General features: G+C 35.8%; 1 protein-coding gene across 4 annotated transcripts in view; it reads left to right on the top strand.

Moving 5' to 3' along the window:
- The first annotated feature begins 12,218 nt into the window (after positions 1–12,218).
- plekha1b (pleckstrin homology domain containing, family A (phosphoinositide binding specific) member 1b) overlaps positions 12,219–18,895 on the top strand; it is a 43,804-nt gene continuing 37,127 nt past the window's right edge. For all 4 annotated transcript variants that reach the window (XM_065242644.2, XM_065242648.2, XM_065242647.2 and 1 more), the window contains exon 1: positions 12,219–12,351. The gene's annotated coding sequence lies outside the window, so the exon portion shown is untranslated. The remainder of the gene's footprint in view (positions 12,352–18,895) is intronic.

The raw sequence follows: 18,895 nt of genomic DNA, 5'->3' as shown, positions 1-18,895 counted from the left end.
GTGGTAGTGTCAACTTATGTCTGAGATTTTGTAAATTCATCAGATGTTTCTTACGTGTATATTTTCTTAAACAAACATTTTTTGTTTTTCAAACTTAGTTAGGATACACACTTTTGTCGCCTCAAACACTTGATCAAAGTTTTTTCTTCGCTAGTGTCAACTAATGTCTGAGATTTTGTAAATTCATCAGATGTTTCTTACTTGTGTATTTTCTTAAACAAACTTTTCTTTTCAATCTTAGACAGTCTTCATACGTTTGTCTTTCAATAAGTTGTTCATAGTTTTTCTTCGCTAGTGTCAACTCATGTCTGAGATTTGTAAATTTCATCATATGTTCTTACATGTGTATTTTCTGAAACAAATTTATGCTTTTCAAACTTAGGTAGTCATCATACTTTTGTCTCTACATACATTTGTTCAAAGTTTCTTGTAGCTAGTGTCAACTGATGTCTGAGATTTTGTAAATTCAACAGATGGTCTTACGTGTGTATTTCTTAAACAAACATGTTGCTGTTCAAACTTAGGCAGAGTTCATACGCTTGTCTTTTCATAAGTTGTTCATAGTTTTTATTTGTTAGTGTCAACTAATGACAGAGATTTTGTAAACTCATCAGATTCAAACAAAACTCATTCATTTCTGTAGTTTATGTAACACCTTGTCAAACTCTTAAAGGTAGTACTAACTGTTTAAAACAACAATGCAAAGTATTTTAGATTTACTTGATAAATCTTTTACATCAAAACAAACTAGGATAGCAATATGTTTGAATCTGTAACAGGTGATACCACCAATAGCGTGTTGTACATAACAAAGTCTGTAAAATAATAAAGATTGATTAGGTTTTTATTTAGTAAACCTTTTAACATAAAGTGTAGAGTCTTTTGTATGTAACAACAAAGATGCGATGAAACAACGCAAAACAAGAGAGGATGCGTTTGTTAAAACACATATAAATTAAGATGCATACATCTACAAATGGGGCAATGTCTTTAATCTATTGGTCCCGAATTTAGAGGCTATACGGCCAAACTATTTCAAACATTGCCCCATTTGTAGATGTATGCATCTTAATTTATATGTGTTTTAACAAACGCATCCTCTCTTGTTTTGCGTTGTTTCATCGCATCTTTGTTGTTACATACAAAAGACTCTACACTTTATGTTAAAAGGTTTACTAAATAAAAACCTAATCAATCTTTATTATTTTACAGACTTTGTTATGTACAACACGCTATTGGTGGTATCACCTGTTACAGATTCAAACATATTGCTATCCTAGTTTGTTTTGATGTAAAAGATTTATCAAGTAAATCTAAAATACTTTGCATTGTTGTTTTAAACAGTTAGTACTACCTTTAAGAGTTTGACAAGGTGTTACATAAACTACAGAAATGAATGAGTTTTGTTTGAATCTGATGAGTTTACAAAATCTCTGTCATTAGTTGACACTAACAAATAAAAACTATGAACAACTTATGAAAAGACAAGCGTATGAAAAACAAAAAATGTTTGTTTAAGAAAATATACACGTAAGAAACATCTGATGAATTTACAAAATCTCAGACATAAGTTGACACTACCACATAAAAACTATGAACAACTTATCGAAAGACAAAAGTATGATGACTACCTAAGTTTGAAAAGCATAAATTTGTTTCAGAAAATACACATGTAAGAACATATGATGAAATTTACAAATCTCAGACATGAGTTGACACTAGCGAAGAAAAACTATGAACAACTTATCGAAAGACAAACGTATGAAGACTGTCTAAGATTGAAAAGAAAAGTTTGTTTAAGAAAATACACAAGTAAGATACATCTGATGATTTTACAAAAAATCTCAGACATAAGTTGACACTAGCGAAGAAAAACTATGAACAACTTATGAAAAAACAAAACGTATGAACTCTGCCTAAGATTGAAAAGCAACATGTTTGTTTAAGAAATACACACGTAAAACCATCTGATGAATTTACAAAATCTCAGACATTAGTTGTCGCTAGCGAAGAAAAAACTTTGATCAGGTGTTTGAGGCGACAAACGTGTGTATCCTAACTAAGTTTGAAAAGAAAAGTTTGTTTCAGAAAAATACGCGAACCTAGCAACATCATTAACAAACCATAGTTAAAATATAATTTCATGTTTGCTTATTATGCACTGATAGATGTTGACCTTAGTTGAACCTAACCCCACAGGCATACCAAGGGTCTGCTCCACTTCATAAAAATCCTGTCATTGGGGGGTTTTGTGCTGTAAGTTGTAAAGCTAAAGACGCTGATTGACCTTAAAACCTAATCTAACCTAATATCAGGTTAGGATGTTCGAATAGTATATTTTTATTTTTATTATTAAGTCTAGTGTGTCTCTGTAAGCCATGGCAATTTTGTTAAAATGTTTTGTCTTTAAATAAATGTTTGTTGTCACGTTGGTGACATCCTGGCTTATAACATCGTCAACTTTGATAAATAATATTTGCTAACATTTTATTGTTCCCTAAATGGATAACAGAGGGGTTTAAGGTTACATTAATTAAAAAACAACACCACAATGTGAGATAAAATGTCTTAAACCTTTTAAGTTTCTTTAAATCGCAAATAATGGATAACATGATTTAATCAGTATCTGTGTAATGAAGCCTACATCTAAAAACCCTTACTTATTGTCAATGAGGACACAGACTTAATATCAAAACTTTAGTAACAAACAGAGACATCATAGACCCCCATGCAAACACACACACACACACACACACACACGCACACACACCTTGCAAAGACACGGGCTCATAAACACGCCCACACATAAACAGCCTGGATGCACACACACAGACACAAGCGCGATTTGGTGCTGCTCGTGTGACATTAGATATAAACTTACTCATACACACCTAGTTGTTTAATTATGGAATGTGTATAAAAACTTTTGGATGTTAAAACAAAAAATTAAGATCGAATAGCTTTTGTCATAAAAGTCACATGGCCGTTTCATTTTAAAACCCACATGTTTAAATCAGAGGCGTTCTAAACTAGAAATGCTGACAGAATTGCATTTGTTGTATAATAAACACATAGAGGTTGGGATCCACAGCGGACACAAAACCAGGAAATGGGGTCAAAATGTCTTAAACAATAAAAAGGTTCTTAACGCCATAAGAGCGCCTCAGTGTACGTTCTCTGGCAACTGTGGTTCGCGCATTCATGTGTTTTAATCAGAGACTTGATTAAAGAATTCCCTAAATCTAAAATTAAACCCTTATTTTGTCAGAGCGGCCAGAATTACATTTTATTGTGTAATAAACACATATTCCCAGTTGGTTTTAAGATGTCATTAATTTAAAACAAACCCCAGAAGATGATTTGAAAATGTCTTTAATCGTTTAAAAAAAGTTTCTTAACGGTGTATCTGAACACGCATCCGCGTATGTTCTCTATTGTAAACGCTGGTACACAATCTAATGGCGTGATCAGAATATTGTGCACGAAAAGATTAAGATTTTATTTATATTAAAATAAATACCCTTTAGTCTAAAGACTATAGTATTGTTGGGACCCCGGTGATTTTGACACCGTTCATCGCTATACACATACTGAATATTTCATTAAATAATTTGTTACAACCAAATGCTTTATTTTTGTCAGTGTGCTATTACATTTTTACCACTACAGTTTTAAAAAGACCCTAGTTTACAACCCGCCACCTGCTGTGAACAGCCATCATCATCTCACACACACTGTTATAAGACCAGCATCAGAAACAGAAAAATATCTGATCAGAAAAATATAGCTTATAGTTAAATAGATAATAGTACATTTAAGTTTAACCAGTTACAACTAAAATATTTTATTCTTGCGTGACTTTAAAGAAGTCTATTGACAAAACAAACGTATATATCAAGTTGTATTTATAAGATAGACGCAGTCATTTGTCCTAAAATCTAAAATAATAATTTATTTTTGTCAGAGCAGACAATATAAGACTCTTTGTATAATATACACATATTCACACGTTTTAAGAAGCGTTTAATTAAAAATAAACCCCTAAATGAGTTGAAGACGTCTTAAAAACATTTTAAAAAGTTTATTAACGGCATACATAAGTTCTCTGTCACCATCGGTGCACGTATACATATGTCTTAATCAGAGCCTTGGTTAAAGAATCCCCTAAATCTAAAATAAACCCCCTATTTTGCCATAGTGGACAGAATTACATTTTATTAAGGTTGATTTAAAACGGCATATATGAACACACACCCGGCGCTTTGTCAGGCACCGCCGGATCTTTAATACGCGTGAAACTATAGAGCAGGTTATGAAAAGATTCACGGAGTTCCTGAAACCGTTTAAAATTTTATTTAGTTTAGACTATCGTCTAAAGATTGTAGTATTGACGGTGCCGAAGGATATGGCTCAGGTCATTGCTTAAACTATACACGTATACGGAATATTTAATTAAATAACTTGTGATGTTACAAACAATAGTTTTAATCATAGCATTGTTCATGATCTGTCTAAATCTAAAATAAACATTTACTTTTTTGATACCGTAATGGGGAATTATTTGACCCCACTTTGAGTTTTAGAAATCTCTACTCGCTTTACAACACGCACCCCTGTGAAAGAATGCATGGCTTGTGAGAAGGAGGGAGGAAGGGTGAGAGCTGACATCGAATGCCAAAACACGAGCTGTCACACACGAGCCGTCATTAAACATAACAGCATATGCTTGACATAAAACACACGCAGTCAATTGACCTAAATCTAAAATAATAATTTATTTTTGTCAGAGCAGACAATATAAGACTCTTTGTATAATATACGCATATTCACACATGTTTTAAGAAGCCTTTAATTAAAAATAAACCCTAAAATGAGGTGAAGACGTCTTAAAAACATTTAAAAAGTTTATTAACGACAGATATAAGTTCTCTGACACCATCGGTGCACGTATACATATGTCTTAATCAGAGCCTTGGTTAAAGAAACCCCTAAATCTAAAATAAACCCCAATATTTTGCCATAATGGACAGAATTACATTTTATTAAGGTTAATTTAAAACGGCATATATGAACACTCACCCGGCGCTTTGTCAGGCACCGTCGGATCTTTAATACGCTTGAAACTATAGAGCAGGTCATGAAAAGATTCACGGAACTCATGAATCGTTTAAAATTGTATTTAGTTTAGACTTTCGTCTAAAGATTATAGTATTGCCGTCTCCAAAGGTTATGGCTCAGATCATTGCTTAAACTATACACGTATACGGAATATTTCATTAAATAAATTGTGATGTTACAAACAAATGTTTTAATCGTAGCATTGTTCATGATTTGTCTAAATCTAAAATAAACATTTACTTTTTTGACACCGTAATGGGGGATTGTTTTACCAACATTGAGTTTTAGAAATCTTTAATCGCTTTACAACACGCACCCCTGTGAAAGAATGCAGGTCTTGTGAGAAAGGAGGGAGGAAGGGTGAGAGCTGACATCAAATGTCGAAACACGAGCTGTCACACACGAGCCGTCATTAAACATAACAGCATACGCTTGACATAAAACACATACACAGGAAAAAACAAACCACTAAATGATCGGTCATAAAACGATAAAACACTCGCTGTCTAAAGTTGACAACTTGTACAGATTTTGATTGATGGTCCCACCCCCTGCCAAACACAAGCTGTCAAAGAAGTCATAAAACACAAACTGTCAAAACACCATCTGTTAAGGAGTCATAAAACACAAACTGTCATAAAACCATCTGTTAAGGGTCATAAAACACAACCTGTCAAAACACCATCTGTCATGGGGTCATAAAACGCCATCTGTCAAGGGGTCATAAAACGCCATCTGTCAAGGGGTCATAAAACACGACCTGTCAGCGGGTGGGGGAGGGGGTCATAAAAGTTTGACGAATGGTGTACCACTATAACTACTTACCAGGATGCTATTACTACTAAATAGGCAATGTTTTAAAAAATACTATAAAAACATACCATCATTGTCGTGTTCCACATCAACATGGACCACAAGGATGTTTGTCGGATGTCCATTCACCAGCGCATGCGCACATACATCAAACACTCTTTGACAGACAGGTCGGTGTCTCCATCAATAATGAACACATTTATCATGACACTACTTGTGTTTTTGGCACTTTCGCCATGTTTAAGCAAGGTCTGGCGCTTAAAATGTTTTGATTCCGCCACCAACGCCGTTTTACAGGATTTACAGTAAACACAGTAAGTTACATCGAGCCATTCTCATAGCGGAGACACTCGTAATCTTTAAACCACTCTCTCCGAAAGGTTTAACGTCAAGTCTTATTTTCCAGTGGTGGAGTCGCATTTGAATCCGGATCGTCGTCATTAATTAGAGTAGTAACATTGGCTGTAATTGTATATTCTTTTGCATTTCTGTCGAGATACTTTTTAAAAATTAAACACTGCACCTTTAAGTTATAATTTGTTTGATCCTTTCTTCGTCATTTCATGTTGAAGGCCTTTCTCCACCTATTCTAGTGACCTTTGCTCTGGCATTTCCACAACGCTTTGACAGTTAAGAAATAAAACTGAAATTAATGCATTTGATGGTAAAATGAACCTGTGTTTTCAGTCTGGAATGAAAAATCTAGTGTGACCGGCCCCTTTGTAGGCTTCCTGATGAAATATAAATCTCTTCCCCCTTCACAGCGTCACATCTTTAAATAAGCATCAATCTTAATCATTCAATTATTGTAAATGTAAACTTGTTTCTGTAATGATGATCCAAATGCAGGTAAGATTTTAATATTACAAAATAAAACAAGGTAATCCAGGCATGGTACAGACATAGAACAGAAAACCAGTGACCCGAACATCATTAACATATAACAACAATACTCCATAAAGGACAAGAGAAACACTGGGATATAAATCAATGTTGATTAGACACACTTGGAAAATAAATCAAGAACAATGGGCAATGGAACAAAAGAACTACACAGAATTACAAAACATGGATAACAATTCAGAACTTTAAAATATTAGATATGGACTGGGGAAACACAAGACAGGACTGTTACAGTTTCAGACAGTATATTTAATTTTCATGTACAGACCACTGATCCATATAAATGATTAGTGGTATAGACGCATATATTCATTTTAGAGCACTTTAAGAATGTCATTATTTGAATGTAGTGAGAGGTTGAGTGAGATTAAACTCTAAGTCAAGTATGTGTTTAACTTTATTTTTCTTATTATTTTATTTTTTAATGCACTTGGTAATTTGATAATAGAGGATGAACTTTAAACAGAGAATGAAGATATGCCATTACACTTAATGCTTCTACTCCTCGTGTCTTTCCTCAATTGCATCTTAAGCCTGGGATACATTGCACGATTTTTGGCTGTCCCAGACGAAACGCTGCCATCGTGAAACAATCGTCGCGATTTCCATGAAACATGTCGTTCAACCCGGAATCCATAGCAAAACGTTATGCACCGGTTTGAACTTTAATGTGGCCCATATTACCCCTAAAGAGAGGTCGTTTCGAAATTTGCGTTTTTGATTAAAGATTATGAGAGCACATGAATTTTTAAAAAAATAATGAAGCTCACAAATAAGTCATTTGTAAAACATACCACCATATTCCAAAACAAATTTTTAATTTCATTGCAACAGTGTTGCATACTTTGTTGTTTTGCACATAAAAGTATGTACTGTCCAACACAAATGCAGTACATACTATTGGGGCATACGGTAGGCCTATAAGCAGAGGTGGAAAGTAACGAATTACATTTACTCACGTTACTGTAATTGAGGAATTTTTTGTGTACTTCTACTTTTTTGAGTAGTTTTTAAAATCTGTACTTTTACTTTTACTTAAACCAACACCAAAGAGTTTTGTTTTTTTTACCTTAAAATAACGTTTCCAAAAAAGTTTCAGTGGTTCATCCACTCAAAACAGGGTGAATGGCACTTTCACATTCGCTTTGCAGCCCTGTATCGGCCAAAACCGCACTAAAGAAGTTTCCAACCGTCAGGTAGTGGTCCTGTAGTTCGAGTGAAAACTACAAAAACTTGCTTTACGGCAGACCTACAATCCAATCAGAGCCAGCTATGCTGCAGTATTTACGATAGTGCTAATGAACAATTACGCGTCTAACCTGTAGGGGGAGCAAAGAGCAATAACTCTTTAGTGTTGCTTTAAGTATGTTTTATTTAAAGTATTGTACTTCGTTACATTTTAAATCATATCCGTTACTGAGAATATTTTTTTTTTTAAAAAGCAAGGTGATAAAGACGCGCAACGGATGATTGATGGGTGGGGGAACGCGCAAAAAGAACCATGGAGACGGACGAGACAGGCGCGCGCTAATGCAGACCCGCCTCAGTTCAAATCTTATGAAAGAAACCCCTGGTCATATTTAAGCGACCACTTTCCACTGACGCGGAGCGAGTGTTTCATTCCTATGAAAGGTAGGATTCATGCTCTTTAGTACGAAATTGCCTACCGGGTTTCTACGTACCGCTCATTTGCACAAAGCGCATTATCTTCCGACGTCTTGCAGCTTCGCGTCAAGTCAAACACAACTTCAGGTCATTAGACATTTCAGAGAGAGAGAGAGAGAGAGAGAGAGAGAGAGAGAGAGAGAGAGAGAGAGAGAGAGAGAGAGAGAGAGAGAGAGAGAGAGTCAGTGAACGAATAAAGGTCTTAGACATCAGGTACCCAGGTCAGGGAAGCTAGAATAAACGTGTCAAAAGTATATAGCCATGGCACTCATCTCATTATATGCTCATTTAAACTATATATAGTTTATTAAAGTAATGTATGTTACCAGCAATACATTAATTACAACCTTACTATAGTGATTTTATTTACTAGCTGACCTCAAAAGTGCATAACTCACATGTAAAAATCATTAAACAATTCCAGAAATGTTTCTTAGTTTAAAAAAGCTTTTTATTTTATTAACTTTTTGTTATTGCATTTTAATTGTAAAGATGTTCCTACAATTAAAAGCAACTAGTTTGAGATTTATATTTACTTGTCCTTTTTGAACAATACTAGAATCATCCACCTCTCCCCGCTGTAAAAAAAAGTAACTTTTACTCTGAGTAAAGTTAAAATGACTTACTTTTTACTTTTACTTGAGTAGATTTTTAGACCAGTAACTTTACTTTTACTTAAGTAAAATATTATTAAAGTAACTTTACTTTTACTTAAGTACAGTATTTTATTACTCTTTCCACCTCTGCCTATAAGTAGGTAAACTGGGATGCAGCTTTGGAAGTGAAATGTAGGTGTGTTTCACAGACAAGGCTAAGCTAAAGCCAGGACTAGGCCTTAGTTAAATGAAGATGTTTAAGCATCTTTTATAAACATGCCTTAAAAAAAGACGTTAGTGGTGTGTATCTTTATTTATTAAACTCCAAATGTAAGGTCATGTTAAATGCATTGCATTGTGGGATAGAATAGCAGTAAATGGCATTATAATCAAAGCTATGTTATTAAAATCACCTTTCAGACTTTCAAAGTTGGTCCACATACCTCAATTTAGATTGATAATGAAATAAATCATAAAATATCTTTAAAAAACGTGATTTTTGATTTTGCATTCCAATTAATATCAATCAAACTGCAATTGGTTTGTTTTGATTTAAGCCTTCATAACAAAAAATACAGCTAAGTAGCACAATATATGATAATAAACATGTTTGACAAAAAATTTAAGTTATCTCATTTTGGAACCAAAATCTTCATATATAACTTAAGGCAACAGTTTCTTGTTTACCATTTTGTTTATATAAATCATTCCTTGCATGTGTAAATCTGACTCAATACCTCTTTAAAACTGTGGTCTTTCGTCATTTGGCTCATGCAACCTCAAAATAGTTTCCCCGCTCTTGAAATATGCCGCATTGCTATTGTTTTCAGGAGCTCCAAACTGAGGGAAGAGGAAGCGTGTTTTGCGTGGTGAGCTCTGTGTTTTCACATGGGCAAACTGCCATTGAGGAAGTAAAGCAATCCCATCACAATACATGCTGGAAAATGCTCGGCCGAGTAAGTGCGGATATACAGGAGCCGGCCACAGACTACTGCATGCCTTCTTGACCCGCGCATGCTCTAAATAAAGTTACCCCTGACGCTTTGACCCACCAACAACTTCCCTGACCTAAATTTCAAACTTGAGGTAAATATGAGAACAAGCAGGACTTAAATTGTATTTCAAAAAGTTCAGGTGTTACAAAAACATATTAAATGATTAGGAAAGTAGTGTGAGTTTCTTTATAAACAGATTTTAGTCAAATAACTAAAAGATATTTAATTGGATAAAAGGTTCACAATGAGAAAAATATTATTATCTTGCACCAGCTTTCAACAATGCAAGGCCATTTTCATTTTAGCAATCGAGTACTGTGTATGGACCTTTATATAATTTGCCCTGGGATTTAGATTTTAACTGAATCACCCCTGTGATTAATTAAAGTTAGGTTGTTTTGTGTTTATGTGTTTTGTGCTCTTGAATAGCTCAATGGTAGAGCATTGCGTTAGCAAAAGGTCATGGGTCGATCCCAGGGAACACAGCGGTACACTCACACGGGGTGTAAGCGTTAACGCTTGATGGAAGGCTTGGCTGAAGCATGGCCAACAGCCAATCACAGTGGCTGCAACACATGCTCCGGTCTTCCATAAATGTAATTTGCTGACTCTGTCTAGGTAATTTGCATAAGGCGATCAGATTGGCTGACGCCCGGGTTGCTGCTTAAAAAGTAGAGAAATGTTCAACTTCTGCCGCGAGCAACGGCAGTGTCGCAGCGCCGACTGATCCACAATTCAGTTCGGCAAAGCATGACGTCACCCATTGAAAGTGAATGGGAAGCTTCAACAGTTACGCCCCGAGTGAATGCACCTTAAGGCAGCTGACTTGTTGCCTCCCTGCCACATGAGGCAATGACTTTGGCAGCTCTGTGAAACACATTTAGGACAGCCTTCATAGGCAGCGTAATGGAATTCAATTTGAAACATAAACAAAGAGCGCCTTTGCGATAACTAATCGCATATTTGAAAACTGCAGTACTAATTTCTTACTAGAAATGCAATCAAATGGTGTTAAAAATGAAAAAAAAAAAATTCTTTTAAATTTGTGCTCTAGACTAGAGGCTTTATTGGCCTCCATTTTATTTTATCACATTCCCTGCGCACGACCACAAATAGTTTTGTAGGACAAGAGGATGAAGGTATCTCAGGAGACAGAAGGTAAACCAAACATTGAATTTGGACGTGCCTTGATGCCTTCCTGCCTTGGAATGCTGCCTCCAAATTAATGTATGTGTTTGTAAGGCAATGTAAGTCATGTATAAATAACAGTTATGCCAGTTAATTTGTTTGCATACATACAGTATCTACATTTGTTTTTATGTTAACTTTTCTATGCTGCCTTTTAAAAGTCATATCATCCATATGTGAATGCAGGTTACTATAACCTCTAATAACCTATCCTTAGATCTTAAAAGAACAATGAACCACCGACTCATTCTCTTATTCAAGGGGATTTCCCATAGTTTGCAACACAATACGGCTTCCTTATTCTGTTCAAAGTCATAGGAGCAGCAAAGTTGAAATGTGAATAAGATATAGGCACCCTTCAGGTAAAGTTACAATACCAAGTAACACCAATAATTTCACAATACATTTTTTGTATATTACTTTGAAGGTTGTTCAGTTAGCATTATTCTGTTTTTGGCTCAGTTGGTACAGCATTGTGAGAAATATCATGGGTTTGTTCCACAGTGACAAAATCTACTGATTAAAATGTTCCTTAAATGCACAAATGTAATGTAATGTTACAATAGCATAGTGTTAATGTACTAAATCTTGGGCTAGTCGTATAAAATAAAATACTTTCCTGTACTAAAACATTATACGCTACACTTTAATAAACATGTGGTGTATTCTTCTTAGCACTCAGTAAAATATATTTTGTACAACAATTTTCATTATCCTGTGCAATAAGTCGTTTGCAATGATCCTTGTGCAGCAAAATAGGCATTCATGAATATTAATTAAATGACGTACCGCTCACAGCTGATTGGTCGACAGACAAACGTTGGCATGTGGGCGTAAGCCAACTGACGAATTATCAAATCTGAGCGATGGTTGCCTAGCCAACGCTAGAATGAGCTAATTCATAATCATGAGCTTGGCTTGGCCATAGTAGGCTTGGTAATTCCGCTCTCCGCCCGTCAGCTGCCAGCAGCAAGGAAGACAGTCCGTCGGAAGTTTGAGGGAGATGGGCTGAAAGGCCAGCACTGACGGACAACACATTGCTAAACATCAGTTTCACAGCTGCTTATGAGTTTGTAAGTTCTCTCTACTTTTATGTTATGCGCAGTATTTATGAATATTACGAGCGGAGTGTGTGTTGTTTGTTGAAGTAGTTACACATTTACCTGAGGTTGTATTACCTCACGTTATGAAAACCCCGTCGTTTCTGTTTCAAACAGTTAAGGAAATTCTTTACTTGAAACCTGGAAATATAATAAAACAACTTTGAAGGATAGATTAATCATGTCTGATGTGGGATTGATGCGTTATGTCTGTGTCATGTCTGAACGCTCGTCTAAAAGCCTAAGTTATGAAATTGACTGTATTTTTGTCCATAATAATCAAGTCTTAAACGCGTCTTTACACTGCCAAGTTAAAATTGTTCAGTGCCTACACAAAATTCAGTGTAAAGCCATAATGCCGAATAAAAGCCAGGTGCTTCCTCTGACCCACCTCACCCTGTAACTTACTATCAAACTGTACAGTTTTGCATAACGTTAGTTGCATTAGCCTATAACAGTTTTTTGCCATGTCTGATATGTAAATGCCACCTTAGAACCCAATCTATGCTGCCTTTGGGCTACAATTATAGTATCAGATATCACAGTACTTTGATATACTCCATACTTAATGATTTTTATAGTATTTACATGGTCATGTAAGTAACTGATAAGAATACCATGGTATTAACATAAAATCATGTTAGTATCATATGTTTTGGTACTGCTTGTAGGCAGCTCAAGCTCACAAGGACACAAATTTTATGCATCTATGTTGAGTTGATTAGCATATTATTGATGTGACAGCTGTCAACCACTGTTTTGATCACAAGATAATATATTTATATATCTTTAATAGTCTTAAGTATGGTAGATCTCATGCTTATTAATTTGTTTAGGTGTTTTTTGATTGATGTATTATTATTATATATTATTACCTTACAATCTCTTTTCTTTTTGCAATACCAAAAATATTACCACAACGTTACATAGTCACAAATATGCTAATATTACACAGTGAAGTTTCATGAAAACATGGCTCGTATGGGAAACCTTAAAATCAGAGTACGGGCTTTGATTTTGAAGTTTTTCGGTTTATGATTGTTAGCATGAAAATTAGTCAGTTGAAAACTATGGATTAATTATTTTAATTAAGTTGTTTTATTGCGTTTAAAGTTTAGCTCAAGGTATTTTGTCTCAAGTAAGATATGTGTGACTTGTCAAGCAAGTATGTCAAGTGTATCAAAGCACAGTTCCTGTAAATTGGCTCTTTTAAAATAAAAATCTCTTGGTGATGGTTAAAAAAAGTACAGCCTTATTTTTGGTGTGTTGTGGAGTAAGTGAATAAATTTTGATATTGTGATGTCTGACTAGACATTTTTGTACAATAAACGGGTTTAAAAACCGTACACAAAATAAGCGTAATACATTATAGTATAGTACAGTAAATGGGATAATAGTAGAGCTGTCAAGTGATATTTTAAAAAAATCAAATTAATTACCAATGTACTGATAAATTAATCGAATTAATCGCATTGAACCGCACATTGGCATTTGAATGGAGAAATTACCCTTAAATGTAATAAAATAAACAGTGATTGAGGTTGGTCTGTTGTTTAAGGTACAGAAATTAAGTAATCAAATGTAAAATTACACTGCTTACACTGTAAAACATTATGGGGCGGTTTCACGGACAGGGATTAGACTAGTCCTAGACTAAAATAATTGTAAGAGCTGTCCAAACTGAAACAAATCTTAAAATACACCAGTGCCCTTTGTTTTGCCTCAAAATGCACTCAAGTAATGTTTTAAGTAAGGCATGTTTGATAAAACTAGTTAAAACTAGCATGTTTGATAAAACTAGTATTTCCTAATTACTCTAAGGCCTTGTCCTGATTTAGCTAATCCTTGTCCGGGAAACCACCCCTATGTGATTTGAAGTTATAACAAAAACATATGTTGATATTTTAAAGGCCCACACTGCTGCTACAGAGTTATTCCTTCGTTTAAAAAAAATCTGTGTCCACACAAACACACAAAACCCCGGTATGAAGCGCTGTCAGTAGAGAGCTGGCGATTTCCATTTGCACAAGTGACCGTTGGCAATCGGATTCATAGATATGTATAAAGGCTAGATGTCTCGCCCGCGCTGCTGGCCAATTGAGTGGAACGTCCGCATTTTGGCGGCCATCTTACCACATGACGCTCGCTCACTCGTAGCATTGAGTTTTAATGGTACAGGTACTTTTAAATGACCATAACTTGCTTAATTTTTTACCGATTTTCAAACGGTTTGGTTTGTTATAAACGTCAAAGATGTACCTATGACACTGCATGCTTATACTAAAAGAATAGAAAAAATTCATGAAAAATGTTAAAGCATCCAGCGTTATAGCCACGTTAATAACGTTTGTAAGAAACCAAACTGTTTGAAAATTGGTAGAAAATTTAAAAAGTTATGGTCATTTAAAAGTACCTGCACCATTAAACTCAATGCTTAGAGTGAGCGAACTGTCTGTGGTAAGATGGCCGCCAGGTGAGGACGTTAGAGACTCCGCCGTAATCTAGCCTTTATACATATCTAAGATCGGATTGGCCATGTCCAGCGACGTGACAAAGTTGAAAACCTTTCACTTTATGTAAATGATTAGTAGGGGTGGGACAATACATCCATTATTCGATGCGTTGCAATGCGGACGATTCTGAATCTTTTCACAAATGTCAAAAATTGATTCTTAAAAGTTAGTTTACAAAATAACAACGTGACATTATCAGAACCAAAAGGCACAACTCAACTGAGGAAGCAGGGCTGCACACAGACAGCTTAAGAGCACGCACCGTACGAGCACCTACACCGGAGCTTACACGAGCAGTAGAAAAATAAATTAACAAATACATCTAGGACAGCCCTGTTTGACTAATTCTAAACTGCAAGAAAACAAAACAGATAGTCTTTGAGAGCAAATTGGGGGTAATGACGTCAAAAATACGCCAATTAGTTTGTATAGAATCAATTCTAAATCGATTCATGAGGGTCCAAACAATTCCCACCCCTAGTGATTAGCGTCTTTTGGGAGTGCCTACCAATGAGAGTGAAACGTAAAATTCATGTCATCCATCTTTCATCAGTTACTGCTGTGAATGGTTTCTCATTTGTTTATAATCATTACCACAACAACAACAAAAGAGAAGGGCAACAAACAGCGACAAAGCCGGTGGTAATGTACCCAGCAATTGTCTGATGTAAGGATGAATATCTGGTGAGAGTCTCACTTTATTGCCTATAACCCTGAGTGCTGTCTCTCCCTCAAAATATTAAAATCAAAACAGAAGTGCTGATAAATGCCCAAGGACAAGGTTCACAGACATGTAGAAAGTGAGACAGATATCTTAATGTAACTTTCCCATACCATTAGCAGATACTTTTGTTTTATCATAGTGCATACGGCCACAAAACTAATTTATAAGGACTGTAAATTAACACTGATATTTACATTTTTTCTTTTACTTTCTAAATGATGGCATGAAAATGGTGTATTAAAACACTGAACTTTGTAATTGGAAATGAAAATACAAGTGTCTTTCTCCAGAATAACACTTGTGTTTGTACTATTTCCAATGAAAAATTCGTCATTTAAAGAATTAATTATCAGTGTATAGTGTGGAATCTATGAGGCCTGTTTTGGATTGACAAGAATCTACTGTATCAGCTCAAAGACTTGCTGTTAAGTATAGCAAGTGTGTTATCTGTACATATTTGTACACACTGCACCTGTGATGTGTAAGCCTACCTTTCATTCTCTGTTCCTCTTTTTACCCTGTGGCTTTTCAGATGTTCAACTTTCTCACGTACCTTATATCATGATAGAACGGCTTTAAAGGTGCAATTTGTAAGATATTTGCAGTAAAATCTCCAAAAACCACTAGGCCAGTGTTATATATTTTGTCCAGCTGATTACTATCAATATCTGTAATGTTTTCAACTACTTGTAAATCATGAGAAAATTTCCATTCAAAACATTGACACGGGGCAGTGCAGTCTCCTGTCAATGACGTTAATATCCATGTGACCCTTTGTCACCGCCTTTACTGACGTAAAAACGACATGACAACAGTGGTCGAGTTCGAAAAAATAAAATGGCAGCCAAGGAAGCAGCTGGAGCACAAATTTAGTAAAAATAAACGTATATTTTCACTTTTTAAGCATTTTAATTGCATTTCTAGCGAGAAATTAGTATTGTTGTTTTCAAATATGTGATTAGTTATCACAAAGGCGCTCTCTGTTTATATTTCAAACACGCTGCCTTTGAAGTGCATCTGAAAGCCTTTCTCTGAGCGGCCTTCAGGCCTCCGAGGCCGAAGTCATTTCCTCAAGAGGCAGCGAGGCAACAAGTCCTCACTGCCTTGAGTTTTCGGACGCAGCGAGCCAGTGTTGTGGACAAATGCGGAACTATGCGATAGCGCCTGTCAGGCTACGCGCTTGCTTATGAACTTATGGATATCTCTGTACCGTCTGCCGCTGGTTGTGTCAGCTCCTGTAAGCGTACGGGCCAACCAAACGACCCAAGAAGAGTTTGGAACAAAACAAGGGAGGATCAATTTGTTGTTGCATTATCTGGATGGAGAGAGCTTCACGACAACATTTAACTAGACCGAGATTCTGATCCTGCTTGTGTTTTACGCGATGGGTGAGTTGTTTTGATTCGTAACCCTTCAAAAAACGTATGCTATTATATTGATCACAACATTAGTGTGTAGATTGTAATCAGCGCGTCTTCCCGCGGACGATATGCACATCAAAGGTATTGTACAGCAATATAAATGGTCATTTTAAGACACTTCACAATAAGATTTGTACTGTCAATACATTATGTGAAAAATCATTGTAGATTGTAAGTTGAAAACTTAATTCTGTGCTGTGTTTACCATCGAATTTGGACTAATACTGTAATATCAATATGACTAACAATTTCGTTTTGAACATCACATATAAACTTACATAATGAAATAAACGATGTCATCAAACGCAAAATTTATAAGACTTGATTACCTTACGTGATTTCTCGTTCGCGTCTGATTGATGGCCATCAGTGGTTGAGTTAAAGACTACAAATCCCATAATTCCACGCTGCTTCAGAGCGTCAGTAAACAACATCATTGTTATTGTTTGATCTGGCGCCATCTAGCGGCGAAAATAATACAAACTGCATCTTTAAACTCATCCAAACAAAAGGTCAAGAGAGCAAGGCCATTGCGCATAATTTCTCAGTCCTCAGATGATGTGTTTTTAATCTGTCCATTCATCTACACCCAAAGCAAAAAGCATGGCACACTAGGGTTGTGCCGATAGACTATACTATCGTAAGACATGTGGCCAATAGTGGGCCTACATGATGATAGTACGCATGTATGCCATTTATATTTATTAATTATTATTATGCTATTATTATAAGAGATGCACCGATTGACCAGCCAGAATTTTACGCATGATTGGCCTTTTGTTGCCAGTGCCGTAAGCAATAACAACACAATTCATTTAATTCCGTGCCTGGAAATGTGATCCGTTTGACATAACGAACACGACTAGAACTGCTTCCACAATTACGCTTAGCTGTAATTACACTAAGGCTCTATGGTTTCAGAAGGATGCAGTGATTTTCGACTTCACTTTGATAAGAGGAAAATACAGTCGATCAGGTGCAAAATGTTACAGTGCCATAACAAGTTTAATGAGTATGATTTCATATTACACCTCAAATGTCAAGAGAAAACAGAGAGCCATATGAACATTACATATTGACTGAGAAGAGGTGAGAGTAATGATGTCATACACTGTTGGTCTGCACAGCGCAACACGACATTAAACATGCCGCATGTGAGTACAGATCTCCAAATGGTGCCGTAACCACAAAAAACACCTTTTCCATCCCTGCTTATCATACACACAGCCAGTTACAAGCTGATCCCGAAGCAGCAATCAGTTTCACAACTGATTTGGACATCTATGTCAGTGAGTCTGACTGAGTCTGAGAGCATTAGGGTTAGGCCGTTAGCACCGTTCAAGTGAAAGAAGATCCTGTAATTTAATGCAGTTTGTGTGAAAGTGCAATGTTTAATAAAGAAAGTGGTTTTTAGTTTGTAGATTATATGCTGTCAATTATAGTTCTTAGAAAGAAAATGTGAATCTGCAAAAATCGGTATCGGCAGGTCTCACCTACAAAAATAATAGGAAATCGGAAGGTTGAGAGCATGACAGTGTTACCAACTGCCCTTTGTCCACCAATCCAGTGGCTTGTCATAATGAGTAAAAAATTTACAAATACATAACTGAGTACTATTGTGTATCAGCGATCTCACAGGCTGATGATAGGTCGATCTCATTATTGGGCAAATCGCACAACACTACGGCACACACCAAACCGATCTCATCAAATCAGGATTTTGTTTTTGTTTTGGACCAGTAAAATTTCACTGGGGGTGAGGCTTCTTAGCATAGCACAAAACAAATACAACCCCAAAACAGAAAAAGTTGGGACACAGTAGAAATTGTGAGTAAAAAAGGAATGGAATAATTTACAAA

This window comes from Paramisgurnus dabryanus, chromosome 1, assembly GCF_030506205.2.
Source record: "Paramisgurnus dabryanus chromosome 1, PD_genome_1.1, whole genome shotgun sequence".
NCBI lineage: Eukaryota > Metazoa > Chordata > Actinopteri > Cypriniformes > Cobitidae > Paramisgurnus > Paramisgurnus dabryanus.
This window is presented reverse-complemented; position numbering and strand designations above follow the sequence as displayed.